The sequence below is a fragment of the Nicotiana tabacum genome, chromosome 22, assembly GCF_000715075.1.
Source record: "Nicotiana tabacum cultivar K326 chromosome 22, ASM71507v2, whole genome shotgun sequence".
NCBI lineage: Eukaryota > Viridiplantae > Streptophyta > Magnoliopsida > Solanales > Solanaceae > Nicotiana > Nicotiana tabacum.
Genome location: NC_134101.1, coordinates 15,409,603 through 15,421,035, shown reverse-complemented (window position 1 = coordinate 15,421,035; position 11,433 = coordinate 15,409,603).

Below are 11,433 nucleotides of genomic sequence, written 5' to 3'. Positions count from 1 at the left end.
CCAAAACAATTGGCAAGACTTACCTTTGTAGACCTTTTGATTGGAATCAAAGCGTAACATTGAATTACATTATATTAACTCAATTTCTAGGGAGAAGTATGTTAAGGTAGCTTACTATTTGCGTCTTCATGTGTTGTTACTGGTATTCGTGTGTTGCACTAGAATATTAAACTTGTTTATTCTGTCTTAAATTTTGTATTTAAAAGATTGGCAAGATGTGAGAGTTAATGAATCGCATTAACTATAAATTATGTGAGTTATGAACACAATGCATTGTTGAAAAAAATGGAACATAATTACTTTCACACAATCTTACAACTTTAGTAGTACACCTTCAATTACTACAAGCTGTTAACACAAAGTCAAAGAGACATTGAGTTTTCTATTTCTGCTAGCTTTAACCTTCGCTTAACTAACCTTGAAAATAAGTCACCTAATCGTGCGACAAATTAAAAGTCTAACTAACCAATTAAATATATAGGAAACGACCAATGAAACTAGTCTTTAGCGCCTATAACCACGCCGCTCACGCCGTCGACAAGATTAGCTTTTCTATTTGTATTCATACAATTTACAGTACTCTTTTGTTTTGTTCTATTTTCTCGTAAAAACTTATCGCAAGGGTATTTTTATACCAAATTACATGAACTTATTATGATTAAATAATCTAATGAAGTGGGAATATATATATTAACTAATTTTGATTAAATAAGAAAAAATGTATATACAAACACATATTTTGTATTTATTGATTTGACGTAAACACTCTATATCTTCACTGAATGAATGATAAATGACTAATATAATTAGTATTTTGGAATGAAATGAATCTAAATAAGACGAAATTAATGGATATAACTCCATGGGGTGAGATTGGGGCTTAGCGGGCTGATATGTTAGCTTAATTGTCGTTTAATCCAATCCATCAAGTATTTGTGACAAATGAGAAATGTCTGCTTAGCTGCTGCTTTGATTTGACCATGTTAAAGAGAGAAATTAAAAAATATCCACATTTTATAAGTGGTAATTGAAAAATAGCCACAATTTCAAAAGTAATCAAAATTTAGCCACTTTCATGTAAGAATAAATTTGAACTAATACACTGGAGTTCCAGTATAATATATCGGTTCAGCATAATATGCTGGAAGTTCATACACAGGTGATCCAATCTCCAGTATATTATGCTGGAACTTTCCGCGTGTTAGAGTTCCAGCATAATATGGTGGAAGTTCATACACAGGTGCACCAATCTCCAGTATATTATGTTGGACCGGTCCGTGTTGCAGCAAAATAGTGGCTATTTTTTAATGACTTTGCAAACGCTGATTATTTTTGAATTACCAGTCCGAAAACTGGCTAGCCCGTGCTATGTTTACCTAATTATGTATTTGGGCTAGTTTAGCCCAATATATTAGCATTGTCTTCTACATAATTTAAAGAAAATTTTACTTCATATATGAAAGGTATATACCTTATTTATTATAAACCAAAATTATTTTAAAATATTATTTTCTATAACTACCTTTTATATTTTATAGCAAAATAGAAATTTATGATATATACTACCATTGAGGCATGCAATACGCTATTTATGTTTTTCCTCTCTCTTTCTTTGAATTAACACAAGATTCTCTCTCACTCTCTCTCTCTCTCTCTCTCTCTCTCTCTCTCTCTCTCTCTCTTTAAGCAAAATAGGTCGAATCCTCTAGGGTTACTGCAATTGAATCTCTCAACTTCGTCGATCCTCTCAAGTTTCTTATCATGTTGAAGGCTTATGGATCGTTTTTTCCCAAAAGATCGAGCTTACCCCATCTCAGTTCAATCTGCTCATGAACCTAAATCATTTGTTGAAATCTTCAGATCTGTAAGATTTCTTCCTTTGAAAATTCTCCCCATACGTGGGGTTTCTTATCTTGCTTGGTGACATACCCAATCAAGTTTGCAAACCCTTTGTGAAAGGTTACGTTACATTGTCTTCCTACGAACTGATTAAAGGCTTGCCTTATTCTTCTGGCTGTATTGTTCTTTGAAGTATTGGAGTTCTTTATTGCGACGTGTACAGTCAACACAAGGAGTCTTGGCCGGAAAATGCCATCTCCGATGAATCTTCTTATCTTATTTGCTATTTAGTCACATACAATGATACAAATATAATGTATTCTGTACAAAGTCACTCAAACACATTGTTTTTTTATAAATATTTTTTTTTCTGTATTTATGTATTTTGAAGGTCTGAATTTTTTAATATCTCTGAATACACATGTATTCATGCATATTGTACATACAGTGTAACGACCCGATCGATCATTTTGAGTTTTAGCACATCGTTCGGTGGTTTGGGGCCATGAGCAGCTTCACTTCAGGTATTATGACTTGTACGCATGGTCGAAATTGAATTTTGGAAGTTCATAGACGATTTGAAAAGAAAATTCTCATTTCGGAAGCTTTAAGCTGGAATAATTGACCAAGGTTGGATTTTTAAGTAAACGACCTCGGAATAGGGATTTGAAGGTTCAAACAAGTTCGTATGATGATTTTGGACATGGGCGTCTGTGCGGATCGGGTTTTGGACGACCCGTGTGCGTTTCAGCGCCTATTGTGGAAGTTGGCATTTTGAAAGAATACCATGAATTTGGGTTGAAGTGCATTTCAATGTTATCGATGTCCGTTTGAGATTCCGAGACTAGGAATAGCTCCGTATGGCAATTCTGGTATTGGGAGCGCGTCCGAAAGTGGATTTGGAGGTCCGTAGGTCATTTTGGGGTCATTTGGCGAAAGTTAGAAATTTGAAGATTTTTGAGAAGTTTGACCGGAAGTGGACTTTTTGGTATCGTGGTCAGATTCCGATTCCGAAAGTTGGAGTAGGTCCGTAATGTCGAATGTGACTTGTGTACAAAATTTGAGGTCAATCGGACGTGATCTGATAGGTTTCAGCATCGAATATAAAAGTTGGAAGTTCTAAAGTTCATTAAGTGAATTGGTTTGCGATTCGTTTATTTCGATGTTGTATGATGTGATTTGAAGGCTCGACTGAGTTCGTAATGTGTTTTGGGACGTGTTGGTATAATTGGTTGAGGTCTCGAGGGCCTCGGATGGAATCCGGATGGTAAACGGACCGAGTTGGGACTTGGAAGAAGGGCTGAGGGCTGGTGTCAACTGGTGTAACAGCACTTGCGAGATTTTGGCCGCGGGTGCGGAGGGCGTAGAAGAGAGATAGGAGCCGCAGAAGCAGAGCAGGGTGCCCAGGTGAAGGACCGCAGATGCGGAGTTTTGGTTGCATCTGCGCAAGAGCATAAGCGATCGGTTGAGCGCAAAAGCGGAAGGCGTCTCGCACCTGCGAAGCCGCAGGTGCGGCTACTGTTCCATAGATGCGGTGCAGTATTGTTGGAAGATGTCGGCATGGAATTTCCTCAGTTGGGTTATTTCTGGTGAGCAGGTTAACTATTGCATGGTGTTGATGAAACTTCTACGAAGAATTTTACTGGCTATCCGGTAAGAGGTCGAATATCTAAATGTGGCTAGTGATTCAAGGCGTTCATGAAATGGTTAACAAGAAGATTTTGAGGAATTTGGCGGGTCGATTGTGCAAGGTCATCTCAGTGAGGAAGAAGAAATCTTGGTAGGTTCCAGAGTTATGCAATGGTAGCTTCAAGCTAAGTGGGAGAGCCACATCACCTACGATTGGATTGCATGGTTGTCTACTTGTGAGATTTCTGGTTATCGGCATATTGGTGGGTTATTACGACTAAGGAAAGAGAACATCATCGGTAATTTGAGCAAAGAATTTGAGGAATGTGTGCTATCTTTGATCTTATCGGTTCATGTTCAGGTTTTGGGAAAACCCATAGTTATGCTTCATGTGGATGTGATGTATAAGGAGAGGAATTCAGTCGGTTGCTTCTTTGAGAGGGTGTTCATGTACCAGCAGGGCCTTAGAGTTTGATTATATTCAGGGACAAGTCAGAGCGGGTGACTCTCAACAATGGTCCTAGTAGGTTCAAAATTTAAGGTGCGGTGCCTAAGGATTTCGAGTCCGTAGTATGGTTAAGTACTGAGTTTTGGCAGCGGATTATGAAAAAGGGGACTTGGAATATTCTATGTTATCGTCGGTATGCGGTGTGGTATTTGAGGAATGGGAGAAGATAATTTTGGGTTCATAGAGGGGTTTTCAGAATAGGTATACCAGTTGAAGATGCGAATATGCGCATAAGGAGGGTATGAGATGGTTCGTGGGTTTTGGAGGCAACATGGTCTCGTGAAATAAGGTCACTCAGGATGAGTGTAGATTTGGGTTCATGATGTTTTGAATGGGGATATTATTATTCCTAAGGCAAGTCCAGAGTAAATTAGAAGAAGTCAGATTCGGTTAGCTATGGTTGAATTGGCATGATGGTGGCAATGATCAGTTCCTTCAGCGTGTTGAGTTATACATGTGATTTGTGGCGGTACATGCGAGGTTTAACGACCGCCGTAATTTATTTTATTTGGAGGCATTCGAGTATTATGGCCTGCTATGTGTAGATGGATTTCGGAAGAATTATGGTGGTTTAGACCACCACTCGAGGGTTGTATTTTCTACGGTTATGAGAATTTAGTCACGTGTGGGAATGGTTCTCCTGAAATAGGTTAAGTGAAAAGTTTCTATATGATGAAGTTTGTACCCTATTGGTGGTTCGGGAGCTATGATGAAATTTTGGTACTCTTGCGTATTGGTATGTTAGGTACAGTGAGCGACATGGAAATTGGAAGTTGAGGATCAAGGTTGCAGTTGATGTCGATAAGAATGTCACGAGCTCGGATAAGCAGGGAAGAATTCAGATGTTTAGATAAACTGGTATTGTCCTTAGCGTCACCTGAGATCGGTGTCGTGTGTAAGAGGCTTTATGTACTGACTTGCAACTTCTTGATTTGCTTTACAACATTAGTATGACCGGTGGTAAGGATGTGCAGACTTGTACCTGGTTCGGAGGGTCGTGGGAGTGTATCCCACAGAAGATTGTATAAGTGTGACATGTAGTCACTTGATTGATTAAAGATTTAAAACCAAGTATGAAAATTGTGGTACTGTCGTTAATGTGAGAAATTATGCCTGAAGGGTGCTTGGTTCATTTGATTGTGAGTTGTGGAAGTTTGTTTCGGATCCGATGGTTGTTCCTGTGTGCCATGAGAAAAAGGGCTATTGTGGGTCTTTGAGAGGCTATTTAGCCAAGCATGGCATGATCAGAATCAGTTTGAGGTCCGTGGATAGATTTAAATGTGAATGTGGGCTATATGTCGGGTCGAATGTGCTCATCTCAGCATGGTGTTGTTTTTGGAAGGGTCTTCGGGCTTTCGATGTTATTCCTGTCGTCAGCTATCCCGTATAATCTATATTATACCAAGTGGGTTGTGAGGTGGTTTGATTATTCGCACTCGTATTGAGATCCCGTATGGTTTGTGGTATTATGTGAGCAGGATGGCTCTCGAGATGCAGGTCATATATCGCACCTTAGTGGTGTTGAGTTTTGTAGCGCGTGCTGCTACCCGTCTCCCCAGGATTTGTATTATGCACTTGGCGTGCTTATGGTTGATATTCGGGCATTTCGTGTGTATGAGCGCTACGACTCGATGTGTGTCTTCTTTAGATTATTATGGTTGGATCGGGTGGCACGCCGCCACAGACATGTTGATTGGATCGGGTGGCATGCCACCACGGGTATCATGGTTGGATCGGGTTGCACGCCGTAACGGTATCATGTGTCGATCGGGTTGCACGCTGCAATAGTGTGTTATTGAGTACAGTTTTCCATGTTTATTATTGCATGTTTTGCTTCTCATTTCCTGAGGAAGGTTCATAACATCCTTCTTGTGGTTTAATTAGCTATGTGGGTTGAGTAACTCTTTCCAGAGTTCGTTTTTCCTTATGTACCGCATTCAAGTGTGTGGATTGTGGGCACATTGTGGCATCATATGAGACTTTTGGCAGTGTCTGAGGTGGCTTATTGCCTGAGAAGCTTGTACTGGGTGAGACGAGATTATTGGACCAAGGATCAGTACGATCAGATTTATATGAAGCATATTAAAGAGTAAATATTATTATTCAGTCCAGAATGAGGTAATGGTTCTTGTCGGGAGGAGAGACTCCATAAATTGTAATTCGGCAGGTGGCTATGAGTTCTACACATCTTCTTTGTCGTGGCATTCAAGAATTAGAACAAGACTTATATGTGTCATGAGGTGTGTTGTAAGCATCAGATTCGTGGAATTTCAGCTATCGTTGTCAGAGGATGTTATTATGGTCATGTGAATGATACGGTGCATGGTGTGTATTCAGTGAGAGTATACAATCACATATTGGTACATCGTGTAGTGATTGATACAATGTTCGTATGTTGGAAACAAGCCTGGTGGAGAATTTCGGATGTTGGAATTTGACTCTAAGACTTGCTTGACTAAATAAGGAGAAAGATCTTCAGATTGGCTCAAGCTAATGTGCTCAGCTGGGTTGTGGTGGCACGGGTAAGTGCACGAGGTGTTAAACAGTGATTTCATACAACTCCAGCGCAGTTCTTAGCACGTTCGAGGACGAATGTATGTTTAAGTGGGAGAGAATGTAATGACCCGAGCGGTCATTTTGAGCTCTAGCGCATCGTTCGGTGGTTTGGGGCCATGAACAACTTCACTTAAGATATTATGACTTGTACACGTGGTTGGAATTGAATTTCGAAAGTTCAGAGACGATTTGAAAAGAAAATTCTCATTTCGGAAACTTTAAGCTGGAAGAATTGACCAAGGTTGAATTTACAAGTAAACGACCTCAGAATCGGGATTTGGAGATTCCAATAGGTTCGTATGATGATTTTGGACATCGGCATATGTACGGATTGGGTTTGGACGACCCGGGTGCGTTTCAACGCTTATTGTGAAAGTTGGCATTTTAAAAGAATTTCATGAATTTGGGTTGAAGTGCATTTCAATGTTATCGATATCTGTTTGGGATTCCGAGACTGGTAATAGATCCGTATGGCGATTCTAGTATTAGGAGCACATTCGGAAGTGGATTCAGAGGTCCGTAGGTCATTTTTGGGTCATTTGGCGAAAGTAAAAAATTTGAAGGCTTTTGAGAAGTTTGACCGAAAGTGGACTTTTTGGTATCGGGGCCGGATTCCGATTCCATAAGTTGAAGTAGGACCGTAATATCGAATGTGACTTTTGTGCAAAATTTGAGGTCGATCGGACGTGATCTGATAAGTTTCGACATCGAATATAGAAGTTGGAAGTTCTAAAGTTCATTAAGTGAATTGGGTTGCGATTCGTTATTTCGATGTTGTATGATGTGATTTGATGGCTCGACTGAGTTCGTAGTATGTTTTGGAAAAAAGGTGGTATAATTGGTTGAGGTCCCAAGGGCCTCGGATGGAATCCGGATGGTAAACGGACCGAGTTGGGACTTGGAAGAAGGGCTGAGGGCTGGAGTAACTGCACCTGCGAGATTTTGGCCGCAGGTGCGGAGGGCGTAGAAGCGAGATAGGAGACGCAGAATCAGAGCAGGGCTCCCAGGTGAAGGACCGCAGGTGCGGAGTTTTGGCCGCATCTGCGCAAGCGCAGAAGCGAAGGGTTGAGCGCAGAAGCGGAAGAAGGCGCAGAAGCGGAAGGGGTCTCACACCTGTGAAGCCGCATGTGCGGCTACTGTTTCGCAGATGCGGAAATGACGCTGGGCAGAATGGTTTTAAGAGCGAGATTTGGCTCTTCTTCTCTCATTTTCTCACTTGGTTGGGGCGATATTGGAGAGCTCCAAAGGGAGATTTTCATTAAGCAACACGTGGCAAGTGATTCCCACTTATTATAATATAAATACATGGATTCTTTGAAGATTTAAGCATGAAAATTAGTAGAAATTGTGGGGTTTTGGTAAAAAACCTAGAATTTGGTATTTTGGATTTTGACCGCGAATTTGGGCATGGAATGAGAAATAAATTATATATTCGAGTTCGTGGTGTCATGGGTAAAGTTTATCTTCGAAAAATTCCGGAATCCGGGTACGTGGGCCCGAGGGTGATTTTTATCGACTTTTCAAACGGAGTTAGGAATTGTTATATATTGGATTATGATAAGTATTAGAGTGTATATTTATGGATTTGCATGTTTATTCACTAGTTTTGGAGTGTTGGGCATCAGTTTGAGTTATTGGAAGGGCTTGGGAGTTGGTAATGAGACTTCAGAGCGAGGTAGGTCTTTTTTCTAACCTTGTGAGAGAGAATTTACTCCATATGGGAACTTAATTAATATGTGTTATTATTTGTGGGGGCTACGTACGCACGAAGTGACGAGAGTCCGTACGTAGCTACTATCCCTGTTTATATCTGGGTAATTTTAGGTTTACACCATACTTTGTGAACACCGTTATTTGATTATATTTGTTAATTATATCAAATGAAATTAAGTCGAGGAATTTAAGGATTTAAAAGCTTCAAGTTGAATTGTCTTTATTTTGAAAAGAATCAAGAAAGAGTTATGATTTATTGATAATTTATATTTGATCGCGTCGCATATATGATTCGCAAACGGGGTATTTCTTCTACTACTCTCATGGGAGCGGGTCATTCGCCTCGGCAGGTTAATAGATCTTTATTTTTAAAAGAATCAAGAAATAGTTATGATTTATTGATAATTTATATTTGACAGTGTCGCATGTATGATCCGTGAGCGAGGTAATAGATGCATCTATGGTTCGTGCCGTTCGACCCTCACCAGTGCACAGTTTACATTTATGTCGGATTAGGGCCGAACGTCCTCGGTGAAATTCCCTTTTTATAGTTGGTATAAATTCATTATTTAAAAGATTGTTTGGTTTAAATGAAGGGAGTGATTTGGATTCTTAAATATGGTGATGAATTGTTCAGTTGTTTCTTGTTCTGAGTTTTATTGTTATATATATCATGCTTAATTAGAACTTCATATTATCATATTGTTGGCCCTTAGTAAGAGTCGAAGTCGACTCCTCGTCACCACTTCTTTGAGGTTAGGCGGAATACTTACTGAGCATGCGTTGATTTACGTACTCATGCTACACTTGTTGCACGCTTTTGTGCAGGTGCATATATGTCCGGTGGCCTTGTGGGTGCATAGGCGCGGTTATTGGGGGGATTTAGGTGAGCTGCATTCCACGTTTGAAGTCCGCAAACAGCATAGTCTCTTTTAGAGTATTTATATTTTTCTGTCCAATTTATATTCCGGACAAATGTTGTATTTTATTTTATATTTCTAGTTGATGCTCATGCACTTGTGACACCGAGTTTTGGGCGATTATGGATTGCACTGTATTGGAATTTTTAAAGATATTATTATTTATTTTGTAAACTTCGTCTTTTACTATTTAATTGAAGGAAATTTGATTTCAAAAATATTAAAATGAGAACCAAATGTATTTTGGTTTGGGTCTGGCGTCATCACGACCTTTAATGGATTTTGGGTCGTGACATACAGTATGCATGAATACATGATATAAATATTGAAATACACTGAATACAAACATTAAAATAGAACAAAATATAAATAGTGAATACATTTAATTTTAAAATACAGTGAAATACAGTTGTCATGACCCAAATCTACGTGACCGGCACCCGGCACACTGTTTTACTCGTGCGAACCAACCCATATGATACACCCAAACCATATGCATGAAAATCAATTTAACTGCGGAAACTCTTTAAAAATTTTATATTTTTTCAAGTTAAATAATGGGAAAATTTTCCAATTCAAAATCATACACGAAACCTCTCATAATCATAACAATGAATATAAGTAAAATAAATATCTTTTTATGTATGTCGCGTACAATCCCGTTACTACAACTTTTCACAACTATCCATGGATCCTCTATACCAAGGAATAGAACTAAGCACTTGGGTTAATGCCCGACTAATATAAATTAAGAAAATAACATGATAGCTACCACGAAATAGGAGTCGTGTCTCGCCATATACCTTAGGAAGAGAGTCATCCTAGCCCTGTTTGTATACCACGTATCATACCTCATCGTGAAACATGCAAAGTAAGTGGGGCCTTGGAGGAGGCCCTTATAGGCTGAGTACAGCACATCGGCACTCAATAAGTGTCATAGACTCTCTCTAACTCAAGTTCCTGGGACAAGATTTTACAAAACTTATGCAACCAATATTGGACATAAAGTGATAAAGAGTTTTATAAATTATGCTCTTTATCATTTTAAATAAAAGAAAAGTAAAATGTATGCCATGGTATAAAGTTTTAGAACGTCTCTATCAACCCAAGATTTTAATAGAAATCATCTAAAACCATTTCAATCTCATTAAGTCAATCATATAAAACCACTTCAATCTCATTAAGTCAATCATATAAAACAATTTCAATCTCATTAAGTCATTAAAATTATTTTCGGCTCCTTAGGTCTAAACATAAGAAATTTTCCTTTTACTTTTCACCGGGAGTACTATATCGACACCGAAATAATGAACAATTACTAGGTGATCATCCTAGAAATAAGTATTTGACCCTACTTGTCTGGGCGGCTTCCCGTAGTACCGTACGAGTCGACTTAACCTCATTACTTTAAGTAATGATCATCTGCCCTCTTTATCACACAAACCTCGGCTTTGCCTTGGAATGTGTCCCTACATCGACACATGTAGTTTCATGGCCACGAACTTAACATTCGAACCAATTTTGGTGGTCTCCACTAGTAACTCCCAAAATATTTAACATATCAAAATAGATTCATAGCGTACTTGCCTCAAAGAATCTATTTTTATCAAATCATAATTTTCATAGCCAATACAAACCATTTGAACAAAATCAAATGAATGACCTTTTTCACGTTAAACCCTTTAGCAATTAACATCAATCTAAAGATACAACAAGTGCTTCCTTTGTTGAAATTTCAAAAGATAAACTTTTTCATGAAAACATATATTTAGCGCTCAAGCATTTTATACTCTTATAAAAAAAAATAAGTTTTCATAAAACTTATAAGAATTTCCATAGGTGTCATTTTGCCAACAGTTTTGAAAACAAGATTTTTATAAATTTACATGATACTTCATAAGCAACAATTTAGAAACACATGGTGACATCTTTTCCGCTTGTCCCCACAAGTACGGATGTACATTTACAAATAATACAATGTATCAACTTAAGACATGCTTTTAAAAAGATTCCCTCAAGAAGAGTAAGTCTTAATCAACTTACCTCAACCTTCAAGCTCCAAAAATACTACAATGTTTCAATTGATTAAAATGCCCAAATATCGCCCACAATTCAATATCTACCATTAGCTATCCCAACTACACCAAAACAAATATGAAAAGATTCATAAATATCCATTTAGGCTTCACAATTCGGCAACAAGCCTTCAACCATCCCAAAATATCCAATAGGCTCACCTATTAGCCTATTCAATTTCATTCTTATCAT